A 26335-nucleotide genomic window follows, 5' to 3' on the forward strand; every position below is an offset into this window, starting at 1 on the left:
TATGGCAAGAGCCAATTCATTTACAAGACCCCAGGCCGAACCAGCATGGACTGTGCTGTCTGTAGTGATCGAAAAACAAAAGGATATAGAAGGAAAGTATGTTTTTCTGCAAAACTTGACGTAATAACTCAAGCCTGCACTCGGGCGAATGCTTAGACAGCATTCACACACGGCTCAAGCATCGTCCCACATGGCTAAAGCATTCACACGCGGCTCGAGTATCGACCGACCGACCGACCAACCGACCAGTCAGTCAGCCAGAAGGCCCACAATATGCTTAGACCACATCATCATGGTGTGGTCTAAGCATATTGTTTACTTATGTTTCAACTTCTTACATGTAGTGGTCTAAGCACATGGCTTGCATATATTATGAGGTCTTGGTAGGGCAGACGTTTATTTGGCCCGAAGACCCGGCAGCGAACAGGCACGATCAACCCACACTGATGGTGATGATACACGACGAAGATGAGGATGCATAACCAAATGCATCATGATGGTGATAATGTACACATGAAGAAGATGTGCATAATAAATGCCCACAATATATTTAAATCGCTTCCATATGTAACAGCGCACTAAATAGATTGGTTACCTATGTCTCACGCAAACCAACTCTACACAGGATATTACCCTTCGCAGTCCGAAATTTTGTTGTTTTTCCGTCTGCTCCGAACAGAAACAATTTTTGTCAGTACCTGGCACTGCAAAGTAACACGCAAACTGTGCTAGAAAAACACCAAGATTTATTTTTCCTTTTACATCGAAGCCAAATCCTTTAACGGTGCTTGAGCCGTGTGTGAATCCTGTCGAAGCCTTCTCTCGAGTGCAGGCCTGCGTTATTACGTCAAGTTTTGCAGAAAAACGTACTTTCCTCCTGTCTCCATTTGTTTTTCCATTACAACAAACAGCACAGTCCTTGCTGGTTCGGCCGACCGACCGACCGACCGACCGACATCAGTAAAGTCAATGTGATAAAGAATTTCTGATTAACGCAGCCAGATTTTCTAAAGTACATTTTTGGAACATTAGACACATCTTTAGAAGCTTAATGTATACTGCCCAGATGTGACTGACCCGAAAAAACTACGCATCTCCAGAGTTGTGATTAAAGCATTTGAAATAAAAAAAGCGAATCATACCAGGGCTGTGTACACTGTTCCTGCTAATCCAATGATGATGTTCGAGTAGAGAAGAGGCACGGGAAACACTGAAAAATGTAGCAAAGAGAACATATGTTTGGTACAAATAACAAAAAAACACAGCTCATTACACTCATAAAACGCAAACATGTTTTTTAATGAGTTTCAGTTCCAATAGTGAATTCTGTTTATAGACGTTGCGTAATGCACAATGAACATATGCGAGCTTCAAAGACAACATTTTATGTTAAATAGTGTTTTTTTGTGCAGTGTAGCGTACACATAAACTACCTTCTTTTATCTCCGTTTGTCATGCATGTTGAACAACTAGCTCAATTTTCTGTCATCCTATATCAATATGTACTGGCTGTAATATAAGTGATATTCGTTTTTTGTTATTATGCGTCATAGTCCTCCTCTCTAAAACTATGGGGAGAACAATCAATTGTATTAGCTGGCATTGTATCGTGATAGATACATCCGTAAGTTACCTCTAGAATTGGCTAACCTCCCTGTCCTTCCGTCTTTCTCTGTCTTCTCCTCCGCCTCTAGTGAGCACCGTATCCCATCGTTCCATGCCTTTTCTTTGTCTGGGCATATTTGCGCTGCCGAATTGCTGAACATTATGGATAAAAGACTGTCCTTAATAAAAATACGAGCATCGTTGCTTTTAGTGGACTAGGGTTGCCCATTTTGAGGCCTATAGCTGCCTTTGAGACTAAAAAATCGCAGAGTTTCCCGTCTTCTGACCAATAATTCAATTACTTTATATTTCAACCTTATGCGCGTCTTTTTATTCTTTTGTTTGTTTTCACTGTTGCTATGTTATTATGCTTGGCCATAACTGTTGCATGGTTTTATATTCATCTTTTTAATAATTATGGTTTATTTACTTGCGATAGGTTTAAGCATCACTGTACTGCACATATTTCAGGATGGTTTTAGTGGGTGAAACTGCTTTACTGAAGCTTTCATGTCCGCCATGCTTCATTTACAGTACATGAAAATAAAGGATCAATTTAATTAACTGCAGGATTTTCATTCCAGACAACATAAGTTTACTTGTCCATTCAAACACGTGCTAAATCCGGCCTGTGTTATAAAATAAAACTTTCCGCCTATGGGAAAACTTTAGACTAAATAAAATCTTGAAGATCTCTTCCAAGGCAGCGCTCTCGCAGAAGGAAGTGGGAAACTGCACTGAATCTTACTTGTCGAAATCCCAAGAGCAGCGCTGTATATGCTCACTGCACCAAGCGTTTGCTGCAAATAGATTATGACACGAAAGGATTAGGCTTCTATCTTGTAATTTAGCCTTTGTATCACATTGCACGCAATTTGCTAAAGCTAACCTTACTCGTGAAGAAATTCGTTACGAGGCAAAGTGAAGCAGCATTTCAGACATGCAAGACATGTTCTTGGGCCCCCCAAAATATTTAAAGAACTTAATCTTGCAGTGATGTAGATGTGACGTTTAAATGTTTGTTTTAGCCGCCCTTTCTTTGTTGCATTATTTGATGTAAGATTCAGTGATGCAGCTTGTTAAAATACGCCGCGTGTGTCATGAAAGATAAGATAAGATACCTTGTACTATACAAATGACTTCATACTTTCGCATAAGTGACTTTCTATGAAAGCCTCAAAGCCTAGAAGACATTAACACATTTCTATTGAAAGCTATCAAAAAAGTTTAATGCTAACAAAGGCGTTGCTACTTCTCAGCGAGAAACAAGGTGGACACCGCAATACGAGTCTTACCGGTGCTGCGCAATATCACTTGGTTCCCCGGCATTTCTTGCAATTGCCATCGTGGTGCATTGACATGTGCTAAGTTGCCAGTTACACACCAGCTATACCTAGGAGTCTATGATGAACACTTGGTTCCATTGATTAACACATGCCGCGGCCAAACACAAAAATATGAAAACACCAAGAAAGGCGAATCAATAAGGCAGCTATTCTCATCAAAGCTCGCTCTAAGAACACGAAGACAGAATGCTTACGCAACTGAGGAACAAATGACACTGAACAAACATTATGTGCTCATGAAATCAGCATTTATGTTAGCTTTCTTTTCGCTTTGAACCAACACAAAAAAGCACAATTGACACTCGAATAAACACAACACTGTGCGTCTCTTTTTGGCCTCAAGCTGAATCTTGTTTTCCCTTTGCTGTTTCGAGAAATGGAGGCGAACAACATTTCACGAAAGGAAATTTCGCTAGCTTTATTTGCGCAACTTACGCTCAGGACAAAGTAGACAAGGCACGCTGTGATCCCGACCTTGTTGTCAAAACGCAGACGGAGGTACTATACAAAAAAACAATGGAAGCACATTTTAGATAACAGTATCAGCACTGTTTCTGTTACAAAAATGAATGCGTGAAAATGCCTCAAAAATGACCCAAGAATTGCACGTAAAGCACGGACATGAGGTACAAAACGAGATTTTCCAAGTATAGGTGACACTGAATTATATAGCGAATGGTCCTATTCCTAAGTGGAGCTAAATCAGCATATAATTTTGAAGATTTTGTATGCGCAGGACTGCGAGAAAAACCACGACACTAAAAATCAGGAGATATAGCCGGATGGATCTGACACCGTACACACAAGATGATTTCGAATACAAAAACTAACATCATTGAAAGAAATATTGTTTGAGAGGAAGCATCTTACTTCAAAAACAAAACTTTTATAAACACGCTACCTGAGAACATAGTAATGATGGTAGGTCTAGAATAAGCAACACAAGCGGTTTTCGTAAATTTTATCGGAGCTGCAGTATTTGGTCGATATATTCAAAACTTCAAATTAACAAGCGAACGCAAATATAGGTACATATATGTTTTCTTGATTGAATTATTTTGTAATCTGATATTCTCTTCATGATCTTGCTGCGCTATAAAGCGATGCTATGGCACCATGCAAAAGAAAAGTGGCGCATTTGTGGGCAGAAAAAAAATCTGTTTAATACCCGCGTTTTAAACTGACGTGGAATACTCGCAGTGCCTCAGTGGTAACGGTGCTCGGCTGCTGACCCGAAAAAGGCGGGTTCGATCATGGGCACGGCGGTCGCATTTCAAGTGAGATGAAATGTTAATTGACTGTCTACTATACGATGTTATTGCACGTTAAAGAACCCCAAGTGGTCGAAACTTCTGGCGCCTAAGGCAACGGCGTGCCTGACAATCACATTGTGAGTTCGGCACGCAAAACCCCTGAAGTTATATATGATTATATATTGCCGCTTACCTGAAAAATCGAGGCAACCCGTAGCCCGTAGAGCAGAGGCACTACTGCTGTCACGGTCAGTGTCGATGCAACTAAGGTGCCAGCCACAACCCATGCGGTGTGAAATCCGTGTGCGTAGAAGTGGCCTACAAAACTCACCACATTCGCGCCATTCGCTACTGACGCCACCACGGATATGGCCAAGGCGGTGGCAGGAAGTGTTTGACCACCCAGAAACGCTTCGATTTCAGCGTTTCTTCCATTGGCACCTCTCGATGCTTTCTGAAAGTGAAGAATTGCGTGAATCATCAACTTGATTCTGTTCTTTAAGGTTTCTTTGTTATATGTGCCTTTATCCTAGGTAATTCCGGCAATCTGCGCACTTTGCGTACTGCATGTGCATTCCACATGTGCAATATGCTGTGCACAACCCTTTCTTTGTTTCACACTTGCTGAATCATAATGTCTTGTAATAGAATGTGTGATATGCCTAGCTTTGTACTTAAACCTATTGTGCTGTACTTGCCATTCTTCTTGATGTTATACTACTTTGTGTTTGCATTTCTGTACGTGTCATTGTTTTTATACTAACCTACTTTGTTCTTACATTTGTACCTGACACACAATGCCCCTGTGATACATGTAAGGCATTTGAAATAAATATATAAATAAATAGATCATGCGACAGTACCACAAACTACCTCTCTAATCCAACATTGTTTGTCTTCGTGTTCATTTATATGATGAAAGTATATTTTGGGGCACGAATACGGTACTTTCTACTCGTTGGCTGGCAATAAGGCGAAACATGGAGCACGCCGGTTTCAATATAACATATCAAATAACGTTCTGAGAGTAACATTCATTAATTCACAAAGCTTTATTTGCAAACGTCCTGAAGCCCGGTCTTTTCAGACCGAGGCGGGCCGCGTCCACGTCGGCACCATCAGGCCTAGCCTTATCGTGCCATCGTGGACCCTCCGACAGCCCGTAGTTGATCATGATATGAAGAGTTAGTTTTTGAAGACAAACAACTTTTTTGCCTGCGTCGTCTTGTGCGCTGTTTTTCTTCAAAAATAAACAAACACCAACGAGCTCAACTTGCCATTTTGATATGAATAGGCTGATACCTACTTGTTCCAGTAAAGCCATTTTTCTTCCGGGTCGGAGAGAGTCGCGGGACAGCCCGCTAGTATGTGCCTGATTTCAGTGATGCCATCGCACGCGTTCCATTCTTTTCTAATATCACTTTCGGGGCGAATTTTATATACAGAAGGCGGAGTGGGGTGTGTCCCTGTTTGAAGTAAACGTAGCGTGACTGCCTGAGCCCTGATCAACTTAACGTGTAGCAGTGGAAGTTGTCTACGTCCCAAGTAGTAGTATTTAGTGATCTCGTTGTAAGTTAGTAAATGTTCTTTATGATCTCGGAATGGTAGTGGGCGTCGGTCCGGTTCTGTCCGGTGCGGCAAGCGAGTCCTCGTGCCAGGTCATTCGTCCCCCCGTCGAGGTTGACCCGAGTCCCATATGTACAGGAAACCATCGGATTTCAGTTTCGATAGTTTCGACCTTGTCGATAAGTTTAACCGCAGTCCCAGAAGTATAGCCTTTGTCAAAACTCTTAATCGCTGCTCTTGAGTCACTATATATGTAAAATCATTTTCGGTTCCTGATAGCTAAAGCAATGGCGGCTTGCCATTGCAGTGAAGATGGTGACGGCGTTTCGTACCTCGCCTCGGCTGTCGACCCCGACGGCCGTGTAGGACTCTTTGCCTTTAACCCAGGCGGCGTTTACGAGGGCCGCCTGTTGTCCTATCTGTTCCATTTCTCGCAATAAAGTTTTCGCTCTGGCTTTTCTCCTGCTGACATTGTGTTCCGGGTGCATGTTTTTCGGGATGGGGGTGGTTGTGATTGTGTCTAAGTTCTGTGCTCAACTCTACCTCGGCCTCCTTCGCGTTCCTCAATTTATTGGGGTCTGTCCCGATCACTGTGAATAAGCCTACCAGCTCGCGTTTTCGTAAGTCTTTCCTGTTGCGCCATCTCTTACGGCGCCGCCATCTCTACCGTCGTATTTTGTACGCCTAGGCTGATAAATGTCTCGTTCAAGGTGCTTTTGGGTAGCCTTGACAAACTTTCTGATAATAGTGTTGAGATTGTTCAGATCGCCCTGCGACCGTTTGAGTAGACCTGCCACGTAGGTGAAGTGACAGAGAGTGAAGGCGTATAGTAGCCTTAGAGCGCTGTCCTCACCAAGGCCCCTGCGTCTGCTGGTGATTCTTCTTAGAAACCTGAGGACTTGGTCCGTTTTGTTGGAGATGTGTTCAATAGCATTGATGCTCTAGCTTGTAGTCTTGTATTGGCCGACCGGATGTACTAGTTTTACAATGCCGTTCGCTTGTTCGACTTAGATTCGCTCTCGTTCTATTGGTAATTGAAGAGGTTCCATCTGTCCCAGTGTTTGATTCTGCTCTCTGCCAAATTGCAGGCTTCGTCCCACTGTTGGTTCGCGAGTGTTCTCGAGTGCTCCTCGATCTGTCTGCTCAGCAACGCTATCTTTTAGGAGCTTGCTTGCCAAGCTTCTTATGCTCGCGCCTTGTCCACACCGGCGTGACCGTCGGCTCACTACTTCTCATTGGTCCCGCCAGGAGCGCGGCTGCGCTCTCTCCGGTGGTTTCAAGAATGCTCACTAGATAGCGCCACTGCTCAAGGCGGCACACACCACGCTCGGCGCAGCTGCGCTCTCTCCGGTGATATGGCGCGCCACCACCAGCCACCGCTCTCCGCAGCATGAACACCCCAGCCAAGGCAGCAGCGCGACGGGCTCGATCGAAATAAGTAAGAGACGGTTAGAGTATTGGTGGCAGAAAACTAGAGAGAAAGGACAAAAATAAATATTGGGAAAATAAAATAAGGACATTCTGCCGTAAAGGGCACAGAACGGAGCTGAAAACTTAAGTTTTTTTTTTCTGGAGTAAAATAGTATTAATTGAAGTAAAGACACTAGGCCAACGCTAAGAAAAAAAAGAGTAAAGGTTGTTTTTTATTTTTTTTTTTCGAGCCTGGTGGCACACTTGTCACCGCCCGTTATAAAGGGGACGCTCATAGCATCCATCCATCCATCCGCTCAAGACGGCGCACACCACGCTCGGCGCAAGTGGCGCAAGCGCTAGTTAGGTGACTGCTCTAGGATACATCTCTGCTTGAATACATCTCCGCAGCATGAACACCCCAGCCAAGGCAGCAGCGCGACGGGCTCGACGCCAAGACCCTGCGGTGAGAGCCCGGGAGGCCGAAGCGAAGAGGGCGCGCCGTCAAGCAGACCCGGAGGTGTGAGCCAGCGAAGCGCGCCGTCAAGCGGACCCTGCGGTGAGAGGTCGCAGAGCAGAAGCAGCTTGGGCTCGACACCAAGACCCTGCGGTGAGAGCCCGGCAAGCCGAAGCGAACAGGGCTCGCCGTCCAGCAAACCCGGAGGTGCGGGCCAGCGACGCGCGCCGTCGAGCGGACCCCGCGGTGAGAGGTCGCAAAGCAGAAGCAGATCGGAAGCGACGCCAAGAGAACCCCGAAGTGCGATCCAACCGTACATTAATAAACATTGTGTATGTAATGCATATATAACAACGTTGTCACTTCTATATATGATGGTAGAGGAATGTGTGCGAGCATTCGCGGGTTACCCGATCACCTCCGAGCAAGCTCCTCTAACATCATTCACTTCGTGGATAGGGCGGTGAATTTTTTTTTCCTAAGCCTTCGGTTCAGTCTTTGCGTTTTCCAGCTTTGCAAGATAGATCGTTTGTCCTCAATCAAACGCACGAGCCTACTGTATATGCTCTCGATGTTTTCTTCGGTCTTACTTTCTTTAGTGGCCTCCCGTCATCGTTAAATTTGAGAGCATACAACGTACTAGTTTCCTATAGAATACAGGTCCGAAGAAGACAAAAGTACACAAAAAATGGGCGCTTTTAGTGATGAAAAAGCCTTTCAACAGAGATTTTCGCTGATGCCAACGTTTCGACATGTGGACTTGTCTTTTTCAAGCTTGCGAGGCTGCCTTGACTGCGAGAGTGCCTTGACGAAGACCAACCCACTTGTCAAAACGTTCGCTCTAGCGACATTCCCTATTGAACCATTGTTCATTATTTTAACAAAAGTTAGTATAGTACGCTCTGCAATTTCTAAGAATAAAGATAAGAATGCTAACAAAGAGGAAATAATTAATTATGCCACATTGGTAATCTTTTTTCTTTTTCTACGCATAAATTCTCGTATACAGCTTCCTAGGTGATTACTTTTGCGACAGAAAATGGTCCAGCGGAACTGCAAGCTTTCTTGTGACGCTCCAAGAATGCCTACAATTTCGAGGTAATTGTAGATTCGACTGTTCGGCGGTTTCGATTTTAGGTTTCGTCTACATGCACATTTCAACGGGATTGCTTAGTTAGAGCCAGCCTTGCTTTGTAGTCACCAGTCGCAATGCACGTTAGCAAAAAAAAAAAAAAAAACATGCTCGCAAATAAGTAGCTGTAAGCGCATTGAAATGCGTGTCACATATTTTATTGCTCACCTGTCGTCGGTGTCTTGTAAAAGAAAAGTACAGGCCGACCAGGTATCCCACTACTGTCAACACACCGAACACGGCGCAGTCGTAGAGATCCAGGTCTTTCATCTGGTGTATCCTCACTGCACGTCTCTGGAAACACTGTGTGCGGACACCAGTTTTCTGTGCACGTGATCAGTTCGCCAACGCAGACACCACGATTCCAGCTGCATCCAGCAGAACAGGCTTCACAGCTTTCATTTCCATAAAGCAGGCCTATTTTCAGAGACGCAAAACCTGCACACCCCCACTCTAAACACCTGTATCCTACATGCAACCTTCTGATTTAGCGTTTGAGCAGATCTGTGAGTCATAGGCGCATGGCGGTACCTTCGGCAATTCAAAAATGACATGCATGATATATTGTGCAAACTGACGCAATAATGCTAAGTGTAGCACATTCACTACGCTGCATGTGATGTCTCAAAATACTGCTTAAACTATTATTGCATGTTTAAATGTCGTATTGAAGTTCCAGTTATGTATCTTAACAATGCACTTAATAAAAATATAACTCTACTAGTTGTGCTATAGCTCACCACAATACTTATCTTTCTTTTTTCTACAAATGTAGTCCCCGTGGCCAGTAAAACAAGTTAGCATTTTTCAAAATTATCTTCAGGCACAACTGTCCCTTCGCATAAACATGGTTAAGTAGGTTTCAGCATCATGACCTTCAGCCCAAAAAACAATCAGTGCAATTGACACTTCACGATTACACTGAGCAACACAAGTAGTGAAACAAATATTCTGGCTTTTTCGCGAAATGTTAGGAGAAACATATTCTTGCGTGGTTTTCAATAATGGCAACAGTGCGTAGCGGGATATATCCTGGAAGGCCATCTGGGAGGACGGTCATTATTATCGTTATTAACCACCCAGACCGTTTCACGCTGCGTGCTATGAGTATGTCGAAATTTCCTTGTTCCTAGCAGTTACTATCTAAACTTTCCACTGGAGTGGCGAGCTCGCACACTATCATGCACAGAATTTTTGTTTCTATCATACACTTTCGTGGTGTCTTTCGTTCATTGGGCTTTTGGATACCTATATGAGTTATTTAAACCCGGTTCTGTGTTAGTGATATTAAAATGCATAATAAGTCCTTGAATGACCATTTGTCTTTGAATAGAGAATGGAACGCCCCGCCCCTCCCCCGCCCTCTCTGCTACTCCCGCAGGATTTTTGGTCGTCTTTCATATTTTACTGTGGCCATCCCCTGGCCGTAGCCAGGAAATATGGAGAGGGGAGGGGGGTTCAGTGCCTCCCCACCCGAACTCACCGAACATTTTCAGTTTTTTATGTGTACGCGGACACATACAAACAGACGCACGAACATTAGCATCCCGCCCCCACCCCGAAAATTTTCTCGATACGCTTATGGTATTTACCGTCAGAGTCGTTTCACTTACCTATCACCAACAAAACAGTTGCCGCTTCTTTTAGTGATTTCAGTATGTTGTAGACGAGGACGTGCATTCGCCAGCAAAACCGGCCTTTCGAAGTGTACTCATTTCTATGTTCGGACCGCTGCATGCGCACACTGGTTAACAGTGAGCGTCCTCTGATACTTCTCTAAAGCTGCGCAACGGCATAACACAATGTAAAGGTTAGTTGCAGTTTCACTTGGACGAATACCTTTCTGTCCATTATAAATCAGAAATAAAAAAATAACCTAACTTCCACTATCCCAACATGTACGTATGAGTGGAGTCTGACGTGCCGTATCTGCCAGCTATTCCCAGCATTGCAATGGCGTTTCGGATCATCTGCGTATCTCTGTATTCAGCTCATTCGTATTCAGCGGCATGATGTCCTTTCATTTTTATGTGATCGGTAAAAAACGCACTTGTCCATGACCTGTATCCCTTTCAAAAGCTGTATCCTTTTCAACCCTCAATATGTGCTTGCGGCAGACGAAGCACCGCTGTTTATACTCGGTGGCCGCACTCGCTAGCTTACTTTTTCATACACTGATTCCAACTATGGAGAGAACTTCTATAGAGTGAAACGGAGTACATCCGGGGCCACTGCTGAAATGAAATATTTACAGAAAGTGCAGTAATTGCACCATTTTAAAACGTATTTTTTACAGCATCTCTCCACTTGCATACCTGAGAGAGAAAACCAAGGAGGAGGAGGAGGAGAAAAATGGAAAGACAGGGATGTTATCCAGTTCTAAGACCGGCTGGCTACCCTGTGCTGGGGAAAGGGGAAGGGGGAGTAAAAGGTAATAGAAAAGAGATGTTACAAAAAGAAAAAGACGAAGAAAAAAAACAAAGTTCGATAGACGACACTGCTTAACCACTGTCTATGAGACTGGTTGTGCGCAAAAAGCGCAACAACGCTTTCAAAGCTTTCCGTGCCGAGGACGGTTTCGGCCAGTGTCCTAAGATCTTTTCCTCCGGCAGTGGACGATTGTCAAGTCTATCAAACACTTTGGACAGTTCTTCCCTTGGTGCACTGAAGCGAGGACATTCACAGAGAAGATGGGCGATTGTCTCCTCGCAGCTACAGTTATCACATGTGGGGCTCCTGGTCATTCCAATTCGATATGAGCAGGCCTTCGTGAAGGCCACCCCGAGCCACAGGCGGCACAGGACCGTCTCCTCAGCTCTAGTTATTCCCGACGGAAGACGGAGGTGTAGATTCGGGTCCAAGTTGTGAAGACGGGCGTTGGTAAATTCCGTCGAGTTCCACTGTACCAGTGTCAGTTCCCGTGCAAGTGAACGAAGCCTTGTTGCGGCGTCCGTTCTTGACAGCGGTATAGCTGCACAATGGAGAGCATCAGGGGCAGACCGGGCGGCTTCATCAGCACGGTCATTTCCGTAGATACCGCAATGGCCCGGTATCCACTGATAGGTTATACTGTGCTGCTTCTCAATGGCGCGGTGATGAAGCAGTCTTATGTCAGCGACTAACTGTTCATTTGGTCCATGACGATATGGTGACATAATGCAGTGAAGGGCTGCTTTGGAGTCGGAGAAGACTGACCAGGCCTGTGGCGGTTCTTCAACTATGAACTCTAGAGCACCACGGATGGCGGTGAGTTCTGCAGCCGTCGATGATGTCAATTGCGACGTCTTGAACTTTATGGTGACGGATTTCTCGGGTATGACCACTGCCCCTGCTGAGCTTGTAGCAAAAACTGAACCGTCAGTGTAAATGTGAAGGCGTCCACTGTGCTTTTCATGCAGGAACAATAGAGTGGCTTGTTGTAGGGCCAGATATGACGACTGTTTTTTCTTTTGCATTCCGGGAATGGTTAGCAGGGCTTCCAGTGGATGTAGACACCACAACGGCAATGGCGGTCTTGCTGCGTGCGTGAAGTTCTTAGGAATCACTGCGCGATGCGAAGCAATAATACCGTTGAACGCAGAGTGTGGCCTAGCAGCTGGAAGTGAGGCGAGGTGGTGTGATGGAATCCGTGCGGCATGTCTTATGTACATTCCGAAGCATCGACGCGAATGTATGTTGTGATGGGGTGATCACGAGCGATGACGACAGTCGCTGCTGAGGACGCGAATCTCGGAAGCCCAAGGCATATCCTCAGTGCTTGTGCTTGAATCGACTGGAGTACGCATACGTTTGTTCTTCGGGTCCTGCCCAGTACAGGTAAACTGTAGCGCATGAAGCCGAGGAAAAGTGCAGTATACAGTTGAAGCATCGCTCGTACAGATGGACCCCACGATTTTCCCGCAAGAAAGCTTAGGACGTGTGTGATCATGGCGAGTTTCTTTTTCATGTAGGCGATCTGCGGGCTCCAGGACAAGTCGCGATCTATGGTTACACCAAGGTAACGGTGGGTCTTCACATAGCTGATAGTGCGCCCATTGATTTTGATGACGTATAGGGTCATTACCTTGCGCGTAAATGCAAACCAGTGAGCATTTCTCAGACGACAGTTCCAGTCCCCGTCCTTGGAGGTAGTTTGCCATCAGTGTAGCCGCTCGTTGAAGCCTGGCTCGTACGTGTAGGTGCGTGACCCCTGACGCCCAGATGCAGATGTCGTCTGCGTATATTGACAGATGCACAGACCGCGGAAGAACGTCAACAAGACCGATGAGCGCAAGGGTAAAGAGTATGGGGCTCAGGACTCCACCTTGAGGTACGCCGCCACAAGTACAATGTTGCGTTGTTGTACCATCTTCTGTCTGAACAAAGAAGGTTCCGCCCTTCAAATAGCTGTAAATCCAGTGATAGACGCGGCCCCCCAATCCAATGTTACCCAAGGCGTCCAGGATGGCTTCATGCAATACATTGTCATGTGCGCCTTTCACGTCCAAGAACATTGCTGCAGATAATCTCTTTAGGCTTTTTTGTTGCTGTACAGACGTGACAAGGTCAATAACATTATCTATAGAAGACCGTTCACGCCTAAAGCCGGTCATAGCATCAAGGTGTATCTCGTTATGCTCGAGGAACCACTCTATGCGAGTCAGTATCATCCTCTCCATCACCTTTCCAAAACAGTTGGCAAGCGCAATGGGGCGATAGGAGGCCAAGTCAAGAGATTTACCTGGTTTGAGTAGGGGAAGAAGGCGGCTGGAGTTCCACGAAGGAGGAACCAATCCGTTGCACCTCGAGTCGTTGTATACAGCTAGGAGGGCACGCCGAGCTGCTTGACCGAGGTTACAAAGGGCCATGTAGGTGACACCATCAGGTCCTGGTGATGACGAACGCTCGCATGCTGCCAAAGATGCCTGAAGCTCCTCCGCAGAGAAGAGGTTGTCCATCCGGGAATCTCTGGACATCGGTGCGTTTCCTAAGTTACTCGGGGTGAACCCGACCCCTTACTAGCAACTCTGGCGCAGAAGTCTTCTGCCACGTCAAGTTCGCGTCGACTTTGGTGGAGAGCGAGGCATTTGAAAGGGCGATGCTGTTGTGGCAATGTACGTAAGCCGCGGACTATTCTCCATATTTGTGATAGGGGTTTGTGGGTATCAAGCGACTCGCGTAATGACTTCCATCTGAGCGACTGGAGTGCGTTGATTCGACGCTGAATCTTCTTTTGCAGACGCCTCGCCTCCCTCAAGTCACAGATGGATTTTGTGCGGCTATATCGTCGTTCGGCACGACGACGGATTGCTCGGAGCCGCTCCAATTCTACTTGGTATTCGCAAAACTGCGGTGAAGGTGTGAAATTATATGAAGCGTCTTGAGTAGCCGCTTTCAAGAGAAGTTTTCAAGAGAACCTTCTTGATTTTCCTCACACCACTTCTCTGTGGATGACCTGTATTTTGACCAATCGATACGTGAAGGGACGGTGATCTGCGACTTGTTTAGGCTGTTGATCTTAATATAGGTGGGGATGTGGTCACTTCCATGGGTTTCATTGTCCGCAAATTACTGTACCTTGGCACTTAGCCTACGTGACACAAAAGTTAAGTCGAGACAGCTGCTACGTGTCAGACCCTGTAAAAACGTAGGACTACCTTCGTTTAAACAGTATAGCTCAAGGTCATACGCGAAGGAGGATACAGGTCGTCCCCGACGATCTGTCTTCAGGCTTCCCCACAATGGGTGATGAGCGTTGAAATCGCCGGTAATAATCCACGGTCCAGGTGTTGCCGATATAATAGCGCTTAATCTTGTACTGTCAAAGCGGCCTGGGGGTGAAATATATACACCTACTAGTGCGAAAGTCAGGTTATTGCGTTTAACAGTCAGGCACACGTATTGGTTGCTGTCATCAGGTGGTACTGAATTCTCGATATAGGTGTGTTCGCACCTGATAAAAACGATGACTTTACTACTGTCGTTGCAGGTAGCACATTTGAAAGCTTCGTATTTAGACAATCGTATCGCACTGTGAAGGCGTGGCTCACAAATGACGATAATCGGAAACTGATTTTTAAACACAAATGGCCGAATATCAGAAATGCGGGGTTTAAGGCCTCGGGCATTCCACTGGGAAATTGACGCCTCTTTCACTTCTTTACTGAAGGGCTGCAGAGGAGGAGCCATGATGCTTCTCCACACTTGACAGCACCGGGTTTAGAGCACCCAATATTTGAAGTGCACTACGAGCAGCCTGAGTTAAAATATTATTTAGGAGTACTCGAATGGTGTTCATTAGGGTTTTTACCATGGCTATGACTTCATTATCTTGACTGTCGCCACCTACTCGTTCCGAAGTAACCTTCAACGAACGATGCTGCGGCTCAGCTGGCGGATTTATCGACGGCAGCGCTGGCCACGCGTCAGGTGGGCCGATTATTCTTGTGTCGTTCTTAGGGTGCTTATTGCAGGCACTTATTGGCGCTTGTTGTGGTGGGTGCGCGGTCCGTGGAGCCCGTGCATCTCTGGCCTCGGTAGCAGGTTTTCTAGAAGTTCTCCTACGACGAGACCACCGACGTCGCACCTTAGCAGCAGCCTCCCTGTTGGTGAAGCCGTCCCTGACCATCTGCCTCAGCACTTGCATCTCTTTCTTCATGTTTGGGCACGCCTTTGAAGACGCATCGTGAGCGCCGTGACAAGTGCTGCACTTGCGATGTTTGCATCGCAGGCTTTTGTGCTGTGCGACTCTGAGCATCGCGAGCGCACAGCATAATTTATGCAAACGGCGCTGACGTGTCCCATCTTAGAGCAGTTCCGACACTGAAGAGGTCTTGGTACGAACGGCCGTACTGCGTGTCGAAAATGGCCAACTCTGACTTGGGATGGAAGACTGTCACCCTTGAAAACAAGTTTTACGCATCGCGAATTCCCAAGACGACGGGCTTGCAAGATGATAAAACCTTCCGTCACCGGCTTGATGAGAATCGGAAAGTCACTTTCGCTGATAGAAGTGTCGACATCGTAAATACCACCTGCCGTACAGTCCTTGCCGTCTGGTATGCAAGAACGTACGTTGATGTTCCCCAGCATATTGACCTTGCTCAATACCTCCAGAGCAGTACGTTGCGCAACGTCTGTCGCCAGAACATTCTTGCGACCACTGATTCTCACATTTTTCATTTGTCCCGGAACGAGCGGCTCAAGAGTCATAGATGTGGCTTGACAATTAAGCCGGTTCATGCTTTCAGCAGCACTCAGCGGAACAAACAAAATAGTGTGAACCGGTGACTCTTGCGTATTCATGGTAGGAGATGTCGTAAGTAGCCTTCTCTTCGCTTTACGCCTTGTCACGGGCACGAAGTCGCTTTCATCCGAGCTCTCGTCGCTGGCTGTGGAGTATATCAGCGTGTCCTCACTGTCCGCGTCGCTCGGGTGACCGGAGCGCTTTCTTGGAGCAGCCACAGACGACGCGGAAGGTAAGGATGGAGGCCCATGTGATTCCACGTCCACTTTCGCAGTCACAAGAGTGGTGTCTTGTGCAAACACAAAATAAAAACCGGAAAAGTCGCAGAGACTGAAGCCAGCGTTCCACAAAGGAATCACTTCGTCTTCCCCCTCCAGAGAAAACCAAAGAGACGACTAACACTCTGCCTCTGAGAATGCACCACACTAACTCATTTACACTGACTATATCACTGCAAGGAGACCCCAGTGTATTATTGAAATGTGAAGCATGCATAGCGTCAAGTAGCTCATTGAACTGATGGCTTAGAATGTGCAAAACTCGCAGGCGTCTTATGCATCCGCATAAGACGACTCGAAGGCGAAAGCCATCTTCTTTTTCTCCTCAATCGATCTATTGATCCTCCCCCCCCCCCACCTCCGAAAAGTGTCTGCACCTAACCTGGAGTTATACTGCCTCCGAACCTGGAGGCAGTGAGAGCTTTCTGCACCTCACTTTGCTTTGTACTGCCTCCGTGATCGGTCTACTTTTGGCCAAGCAAGATGTCACGGGATGACTTCGTCATATCACGCCACGTAATGTGACATCGTGATGGCGTCACGATTGTTGGTGATCTCTGTCGTCGTGCTGACGTCACCAGGTGACGTCATCGCGCGATGATTTTTTGCATCACTCGTGTTGGCGCCGCCGAAGTCAATTTTCGCCTTTGGTGAAGGATCTAAGGTTTTCGCCTTAATAAAATAAAGCTAACGCAAACGGTCAGAGAAAACGGCGTTTCCAAGGAAAAAATGGCAAATCTTTCACAATGCTTACACAAAGTTTACACTAAAACATGGCAAAGCTTACACAATGGCAAAGCAAACCTTGTGCTACACTAATTCGCGCAAGGGTTTAAATAGCGATGCTGTACGATTCAGAAGTCTAATCAGGTTGCTTCTAGGTTGTTGCCAGGCTTTAGCTAGGTGATGCTAGGTTCTTGCTAAATTCCCTCTCAGCGCAGAGAAGTTCGAGTTAAATCACAGACAGTCACAGACACGTCACGGATGTCCGAATTCCAGAGACAGAAACTCGCTCTGAAACCGACCGTTCGCACCTCCGATTCATCTACGGGCACGTCGTCCTTCGCGTAGGCTTCCATCGCTTCGGGGTCTTCTCGTAGTCTCCATTGCCTTTCCCATTCCCTCGAATTTTTTCGTTGTACGTACCGCTGAAGCACTCTGTACAGATGCTTCAGCGAAGACGAAACGTGCGGCCACGGCGCCTATCACTGGGTTATTTCCGACGGCTTCTTAAGGCTTTTCTCAATTACTAGTTACGTATGTCTAGAAATGTTAACTCGTGTTTGTCGCCCGTCTGTTGCCTTCTTCATTTTCAGTGGGCCAGCCGTGAGTAGTCGGCTGTGACCAATTTCTGTGGCACATACCGGTTCATGCTGATGATAGTTTCTTGTACGCACTTGTGCACTCCGAAGTTTTTACAGCCAGCTTAATGAGCTTCACTGTTAAAATATGGTTAGATGATATTATTCGGGCCACGGGGTAAGTATCCACTCGGTGTCACCAGTAGTCAACGTGATTCTCAGATACTTACCAACTATGTAGTCATTGCTGGGCTGCACGAAGACGCATGGGCTTCGGCAGGGGTGTGGAAAGGGACACTTAACCCCCCCCCCCCCTCCCTGCAAGCTCCACCACCATATGCGCGCCGCCCAAGCCACACCAGCGCCCCCTCCCCCACCGCGCTGCAAAAGGGGTTTTATCGGGAAATAACTCATATACGCAGGAGGCTAAAGTCTGGAACATGGCTAGTAGGGTAGCAGGCCGACAAGCACATTCACCTCCTCTAGTAAACACACAAGGCGACAGCTTGAAAGACCAGGCGAACATCCTAGGCGCACACTTCGACAGGTGTCGAGTTCGTCGCACTGTTCTGACGCTTTCCAACGATACAAAACAAGAATCGAAAAAGAGAAACTAGAGCGTAAATCCACAAAACACGAAGCATACAATGAACCTTTCTGCCTAGCTGAGCTACAAGCATCGCTTAATTGCTGCAATAATTCCGCCCCAGGCTCCGACCGTATTGTATATGAAATGTTGAAACACCTGCCTTCTGAAACACAAAAAACCCTCCTTTCCCTGTATAATGCTGTTTGGTTTTCCGGCGAGATCCCATCGGCCTGGAAAGAAGCCATTATTATTGCCATTCTAAAGCAGGGCAAGGACCCATCCTCCGTTGCGAGCTACAGGCCCATTGCACTAACAAGCCGCCTGTGTAAACTTTTTGAAAAGATGATAAACTGCCGACTTATACATTTCCTCGAAGCAAACAAATCACTTGACCCATACCAGTGCGGTTTTCGAGAGGGTAAACCTACCTCTGACCACCTTATCCATATCGAGCCACAAATTCGCGACGCTTTTGCCCACAAGCAATTCTTCCTTTCGGTGTTCCTCGAATATGGAAAAGGCCTACGACACCACATGGCGCTTTGGAATATTAAGAGACCTATCCCACTTAAGTGTCCAAGGAAAGAGTAGACCATAATCGAAAGCTATTTGTCCAATCGCACGTTCCGTGTTCGAGTGGGTAATGTCTTGTCCCGAATATTTGTCCAGGAAACTGGAGTGCCGCAATGTGGTGTCCTGAGTTGCAGACTTTTTATTATAAAAATGAATTCCCTACGTCTGTGTATTCCACGGAATATGTTTTATTGCACATATGTCGACGACGTGCAGATCGGTTTTAAATCTTGAAGATGCTTGACCCTGTCCACCACTCCGGCATTCGTCTCTCTACGGGTGCTTTTCGCACCAGGCCCGTGGAAAGCCTCTACGTCGAATCGAACGAGTGGTCGCTCCACCTGCAGCGATCCTATATGTCGTTTCTATACTCATCTTAAAGTGAACGCAGACACGGAACACCCCTTACACCCCACAATTAATGATTTATCTAGTTCTGCACTTTTCGACCACCGTCCCTCGGTCCGACAGCCCTACTCACTTCGTGTGAGGGGCTTAGCTGAGGAAACGGGTGTACCACGTTTCTAACACTGTCTATTGGCTCCCGCTGCGCAACTACCGCCGTGGCGGTGGCAGCTTATAGACTGCGATCTTTCTTTCATGGAAGTAACGAAACACGCGCCTATTGCACATATCCGTACATACTTCCTTGAACTACAACACAAATACACTTGTGCAGAATTCTTTACAGACGCCTCAAAGTCCAATACTTCTGTGTCTTACGCAGCCGTTGGGCCATCCTTTACGGATTCCGGTATCCTACACCATGAATCAAGTATCTTCCCGGCAGAAGCTTATGCGATACTTGCGGCCGTTAAACACATTCAGCAATTAAAACTACAAAAGGAAGTTATTTACACAGATTCTCTAAGCGTGGTAGAAGCTTTAAAAACTCTGAAAAGACACAAAAACCCCATCTTTGTCTCGCTGTATTCTCTTTTAAGCACGATCTACGCACTCGAACAACATGTCGTATTGTGCTGGGTGCCAGGGCACAGCGAGATTCAAGGCAACGTGTTAGCGGACCAGCTAGCAGCATCCGCCCACGAAAACAGTCACAATACATCCTTAGCTATTCCCCCACTAGACTTAAAACACTTCCTGAAAAGAAAGCTCAGAGCGTTTTGGCAGACCACATGGGATATTCATACACGAAATAAGCTACACGTTGTCAAACCGCATCTGGGTAATTGGCCGCCAGTATCGAAATCACGCCACACAGAAGTTACTCTGCAGACTTAGGATCGGTCACACATACAGTACACACACACACCTTCTGTCCGGTGGCGAGCCACCTTTTTGTGATAGATGTGGTCAGCCACTCACTGTCCTTCACGTCCTCATCCAGTGCAAGGAACTCGATGCTATCAGAAAGCACTTTTCATTACCCTACCGACAGCAATTTCCACTTCATCCTTCATGTTCATCGGTAGGGACCCACTTTTTACATATCAGTCATTGTCTGCTTTTTTAAACGATGTACAGAGTTTTCATGTCATATATAAAGGTGATCCGTAGCACGCCCTCTAAACAGAGGTCGCTGCTGCGGTGAATACGTTAAAGATAGCACTTGCCTCGCGGCCCTTGGACTCAAGGGCATTCACGAGGCAATGGTGCTGATGTCATATCTTCATAGTTTTATTCTTGCGACCGCTTGTCATTCATTCCACTACACATATTTCACGTCACTCTCATGATTTTAATATACATATACATATTTTACCCGTCTTTAGCGCGAGGAATATTGAGGCCCCTATAGAGCTACTTACCGCAACCATTGTTCCCCGCCACGGTGGTCTAGTGGTTATGGCGCTCGACTGCTGACCCGAAAGTCGCGGGATCGAATCCCGGCTGCGGCGGCTGCATTTTCGATGGAGGCGAAAATGTTTGAGGCCCGTGCACCTAGATTTAGGTGCACGTTAAAGAGCACCAGGTGGTCGAAATTTCCGGAGCCCTCCACTACGGCGTCTCTCATAATCATATCGTGGTTTTGGGACGTTAAACCCCAGATATTATTATTATTTACCGCAACCATTGTTCACATCCTTTGTCTCATGAACTGGCGCTCTTTGGCCATCAATTGGCCCTTGCGCCATTAAACACCACATATCATCATCATCGGCAGGGGTGTGTAAAGGGACACTTGACCCCCCCTCCCCGCAAGCTACACCACCACATGCGCCCCACCCAAGCCACACCAGCGCCCCCTCCCCCACCGCGTTGCAACAGGGGTTTGCGCACCCCAAGACAAAATACTGCCGACGCCCCCGCGAAGACGCACAAGGAACGGTTGCATTTAAAAGGGCCCTGCGACACTTTGTCAGCATGGTCAGAAAACGCTTCCGATCGGTAGTCGAGGCTTCTGAGAATACGCGAGTCAAGAATTATAACGCAACACGCGGCCTGGAATTAACGATCAGTTCTGCAAGTCAGCTAGGAATCGTTCCCTCTTCTCTCGACAAATCACGCCTTAGCCCAGTTTTACTCACCCGTGGGTGTTTCGGGGGCCCCTTGTGGACCGGTGGGAGTGATAAGAGACACCTTGCATTGAAACAAACGGGGAGGAGGGTCATAAATAAACAATAACTACTACATCGTGAAATGGGTGTTTTTTTTATTTTTCACTGGCAAAGAATGCATGGTCAAACTAAAGTACCACGCCAATTCGATCAGAACATGAAGTTGTGCGGTCTGCAGCCACATTCAATCCGTTTCTAGTTATGTTTTCTCTTCAAGTGTACAAGCCCCCCAAAAAATATGCTCGCTTGCATATGTCATAGAAAACTGTCACAAAAGCTTTAGAGCCGTCTGATGGAGAAGGGAAAACATAATTCAGCTCAGCCGCAATGCAAAAGTTCCATGCTGTGAAAATTACCCCATGGGGTACAGCCGTCACGGGACGCAATGTGCCTTCAAAAAACGCCTTTTTTTTCCTTTGGAGAATGGGCTTCGCGAACTCCCAAAAACGGCTTTGGGGAGCCCCATTTGAAAACCACTGCCTTAACCCAAACGACCGCGCTAAAAAGGCAAAGTACACGGCCATTGACTGGTTTGAGCATCGTTAGCTGCATAGTTACCGCGCTAAATGTTGACATTTCCACCATAAGTGTAAGCCTGCAGGAATCGAACAACGACGCATTATTTATGCTCAGTTTGACAACACGTAAGAAAACAAAAGGGCAGCAGTGTATATCTGTAATAAAGAGTCGTTTTTTAGGTTAAGCTGTAAAGATAGAGTATGCTAAGATAAAAAACAACACTGGAAGTGAAAGTTGAGTCTAGCTATCGTATAGCAAGTGCATAAACCTCGCAAAAAAAAAAGCTGTGCTAAAACTTTCATTTATTGAGACAGCCGGAGCCCAACCTATCTGAAACGGCTTTGACGGTTTTGTATGAACGCATTGAGCCGGTACACGAAGTCCTCAGGATCCCTTGCAGACCGATTTAAGATCTCTGTGTCAAGACTTTAAACATATGCGATTCGCTACAGATCGCAGCAGTGCAGCCGAACGAGTTCTCGACATCTCGATACCTTTGAACCTAGCAGTGTTCCATGATAAGTAGCACCTGCGACTGATCTGAGTGGATATGTCCAGCCTATGCCACTGACACTTCGGTGTACAAGGAGCGTCGTCTGCCTGTGTTAAAACGTGCTACGTGTTGACGTGATCGAGCTGCGCGACAGTGTATATCTAGAGGTTTCTTTTCGCGAACACCATGAATTGCCCTAGCTGCGCACAGAGCAGCTAGGGCAATTCATGGTGTATGTATTTTTCAATACATTTCAAAGAAGGGCGTTCCCTAATCTAATTTCTGATGGGGATTTGCCTTCAGGATTCGCGAAACATATCAATACCGAATTTCACAATGACTAAAATGTGGACGCCGATCTGGAAATCGACCGCCGTCACCAGGTAGAGTCCCTTTTCGCGGTGAGAAAGATGGCTTTCGGCAACCCTGGGCCACTAAGAATCACCTCGTGAGTCAAAAAACATTCGAAGAGAAACCCGTCAAATCTATTTCTGGTGCCGACAGCTGTCAAATGCGGGTGGAAGGCTCATGAACAACTTATTAAAAAAATACAGGACTAGGACAGTCACATGCGGGTGGGCGGCTAGCGAAAGGTCCGCGGGCCGCATGCGGCCCGCGGGCAGTGTTTTTGAGAAACCTGGTGTATGGCATGTGTGATATCTGGCGAGCGAAGTCCCTGCAGCGAGCCTCGGGCTATAGCTATACGATCAACGCCAGGATGCGCGCGTCTGCGGCGGTAACTTCCCCCTGAAGAAACGATCACATTGCCCGAGTTTACGCGTATCGGTGATCATTCTGAAATGCTTTTTGTTGGTCAGCATGCTAGGCGTTTGTAGACTGTCGGCGTGCAGGAGAAAAAAAGGTCGCAGTTTCTCCGCAACGGCGAAGCAATGAATGCGATAGCAACAAATTGGAATGTACCGCGAAGGACAGAAAGCAGCTCGAAATTTCCAGCGCGTCGCTCAAGCGCAAAGGACGCACGAAAAGAAAACACACAGTACGAGCGCGGACTATCAAGTGTCACAGTTGTTACTTATTTCTGTTTTAACAGCGTGCTAGTTTCGCCAACGCGGCCGCAACAGCGAGCGAGTGGTCGCCCGTTCGATACCGCGCATCGGAAAGTACTTCTGAATTATTTTTCTTTGTGGTTTTTATAATATATATATATATATATATATATATATATATATATATATATATATATATATATATATATATATATATATATATATATATATATATACTGGACATGACGGCGACGCCGACGGCAAGTACTGTGCGAGAGTTATGTAGGTAATTGTTATCGCAATAATAAAATGAGAACAGCTGGTAGCATTGCGGCACCTGGTGGAGGCAAACTCAACCAGTCCGCGTGTTTCGTCTCCTCTGCGCGACCTTGCGCCGGGCGCGCTGCCGGTGTTGACTGCGTAGGGGTCTGCGAGAGCAGCCCTGTACAACGCGCCGCCGAGTGCCCTGCGATCGCCAGCGACGCCCGCGCGTTGGACAACTAAAGAAGACAAGGCAGTGCTGATAATGAGGGTAACATATTATTGCCCGTAGCTGCCTTGATACAAGGTGCGTCGCTTAATTTATGGTGCGAATGAATTGATAATCCTGTGACCTAAACGCTGACTAACTTTCAAAAGCCGATTTAGGGTCCCTTTAGGACTGATTTGGTAGGTACAGTTGTGCAACTGCGAAAGAGAAATATTCCCCGCAGGGGCGTCTGCGCGAGCAGGCGTTTGGTGTGTAGCGACACCACGGACCCGAGCTAACGGGGGGTTTGCACCCCTCCCACGCCTAGCCGTGCGTGGCATTGCCGTGTGCGGGGAAAAGGGGATCCTGGGGGTTGAGCCTACGCCGGGCGTTTGGACCTTTGAGGCCCCCCGGAAGAGGCAACACACCCCTTTGGCCCCGGCTTCACGTAGACGGCACCCCTGGGCTGACCCACCCAGGGGAAATCGGCGGTCGCCTTTTCCTATCCCCCTCTCTGATCTTTCACTTTCCTATCTACTTTCCTCGCTGTCCTGTCTCCTACTATTTTCTGTTACTTCCCAGTTTTCGTAGGCGGCCTGGGTTAAACCTGTGCAACTAGCCAACCTTGGTCTATGCGCATTCGGTTATAGTAGCGGTGTACGGCTGGCGTCTGCATGTTTTCAGCAGCATGAATATTGTAGCGTCCCCGTGTTGGGCTCCGTGGTGGGTGGCCGCCATCGCTGCTGAAACGAACTCCAATAACATGCATAGAGCGTTTCCTCTAATCAGTGATCGTACCGCTTCAAAGCGCGTACGCACCGAAGAACTCACATTTCTCAGTCGACCAAAAGAAGTATTCCCCCACTATCATGTTGTACACAGTGAGAACAGTAACAAAACAGCTAGAACCATGTCCCCTTTCATAGTATCCAAATCACTTACAGACACCTTAGGTGCTGGCTATAAAGTCACGAAAATGGCTAGTGGAGACCTCCTACTCGAACTACATGACAAGACCCAGTTTGACAAACTAAAGAACCTCCGAACTTTCGGCGACATTCCCATAACAGTAACCCCCCATCGGTCCATGAACTCCGCCCGTGGAGTAGTATCGGACGCAGATCTTCTTGAACTTACAGAGACCGAACTCCTCGAAGGCTGGAAGGATCAGCACGTGACAAATGTAAAACGAATCATCATCCGAAGAAACAACGAGGAAATTCCCACTAAACACCTGATACTAACCTTTGCCACAAGCGCACTACCACAGACCATAGACACTGGGTACACAAAGACAAATATCAGGCCGTACATTCCAAACCCTCGCAGATGTTTTCAATGCCAAAGATTTGGCCACGGCTCTGAGTTGCCGAGGTCGACCTACCTGCGCGAAATGTGGTGTCCAAGGCCATGCCTCGGACACCTGTAATGAAACCCCACATTGTGTGAATTGCGACGGCGACCACGCCGCGTATTCACGTTGTTGCCCAAGCTGGAAAAAGGAAAAAGATATTATATCACTGAAGGTACGCGAAAACATCTTATTCAAAGAAGCACGAAGAAGGTGTTCGGCCTTTCATGGTCCTACCTATGCTGATGCGGCGCGTCAGGGGGCAGCGTCGCATCGGCCACCGCCACTGCCCCGGCCCACGCAAGGTGAGCCATCGGCCGTGGCGGCTGCCCCCGTGGTGGCAGCAGTTAAGTCTGCTCCACCTGCCCAGCCAGAGATCTCGGCGACTCCAGGGTCGTCGGGTCTCACGACCACGCCTCGCCAGGCGAGGTCGGTAAAGCAAGCCAACAGCTCGCGTACGCGGGCGTCCAGTACCTCACACGAGGCAATGGACACAACTACGGTACCCGTGGTGCCGAAAGAGCGGCGTAGCTCCTTGGAGCGCGCTAAGGAAACAAAAAAGCCGATAACAGCGCCCGCCGACGGCTCTGTTACTTAAGTTCCAACTTTCCGTTTGAAAAACAGCTACTTCCTTTTCGTACACACAGCACTATACTTCACTTCCAATATGGAAACACAAATCATACAATGGAACGTCAGAGGACTCCTTAGAAATCTCGATGACGTCCAAGAACTATTACACAAACATTCACCAAAAGTGCTGTGTGTACAAGAAACACTTAAAATCCAAGCACACCAACTTTCTACGTAGTTACATTATTTTCCGAAAGGAGCGGAACGATGCCATGGCGTCATCCGGTGGCGTAGCCGTTGTAGTTAATCAAGGAATAGCATGTACACACTTACCACTCCAAATGTCCCTCGAGGCAGTGGCTGTTCGAGCGGTTCTTTTGAACAAACTTGTCACCAATTGCTCGCTCTACATACCACCACACTACCAACTGCAAAAACATGAATTTCAGTGTTTAATAAATGAACTCCCAGAACCTTAGCTGGTCCTTGGGGACTTTAATGCACATAGCAGTCTATGGGGTGACTCTCGCTGCGATGCACGAGGTCGTCTGATTGAACAGTTCCTCTTCACGTCCGGTGCGTGTCTGTTCAATCAGAAAGAGCCAACATACTATAACATCGCTAACAATACCTACTCGTCCATAGATCTCACCATTACATCTCCATCAC

The 26335-nt window shown here is 47.0% G+C and overlaps 1 long non-coding RNA gene across 1 annotated transcript; it reads right to left on the bottom strand.

Annotated features, from left to right (window-relative positions):
- Nucleotides 1-2364: 2364 nt before the first annotated feature.
- Nucleotides 2365-4756, bottom strand: LOC119399739 (uncharacterized). The gene is made up of 3 exons (XR_007416918.1): nucleotides 4398-4756; nucleotides 3387-3452; nucleotides 2365-2405 (listed from the first exon to the last, which is right to left on the bottom strand). It is a non-coding gene; the product is annotated as an uncharacterized LOC119399739 (long non-coding RNA).
- Between the last annotated feature and the right edge of the window lie 21579 nt (nucleotides 4757-26335).

This window comes from Rhipicephalus sanguineus, chromosome 7 (assembly GCF_013339695.2).
Source record: "Rhipicephalus sanguineus isolate Rsan-2018 chromosome 7, BIME_Rsan_1.4, whole genome shotgun sequence".
NCBI classification, from domain to species: domain Eukaryota; kingdom Metazoa; phylum Arthropoda; class Arachnida; order Ixodida; family Ixodidae; genus Rhipicephalus; species Rhipicephalus sanguineus.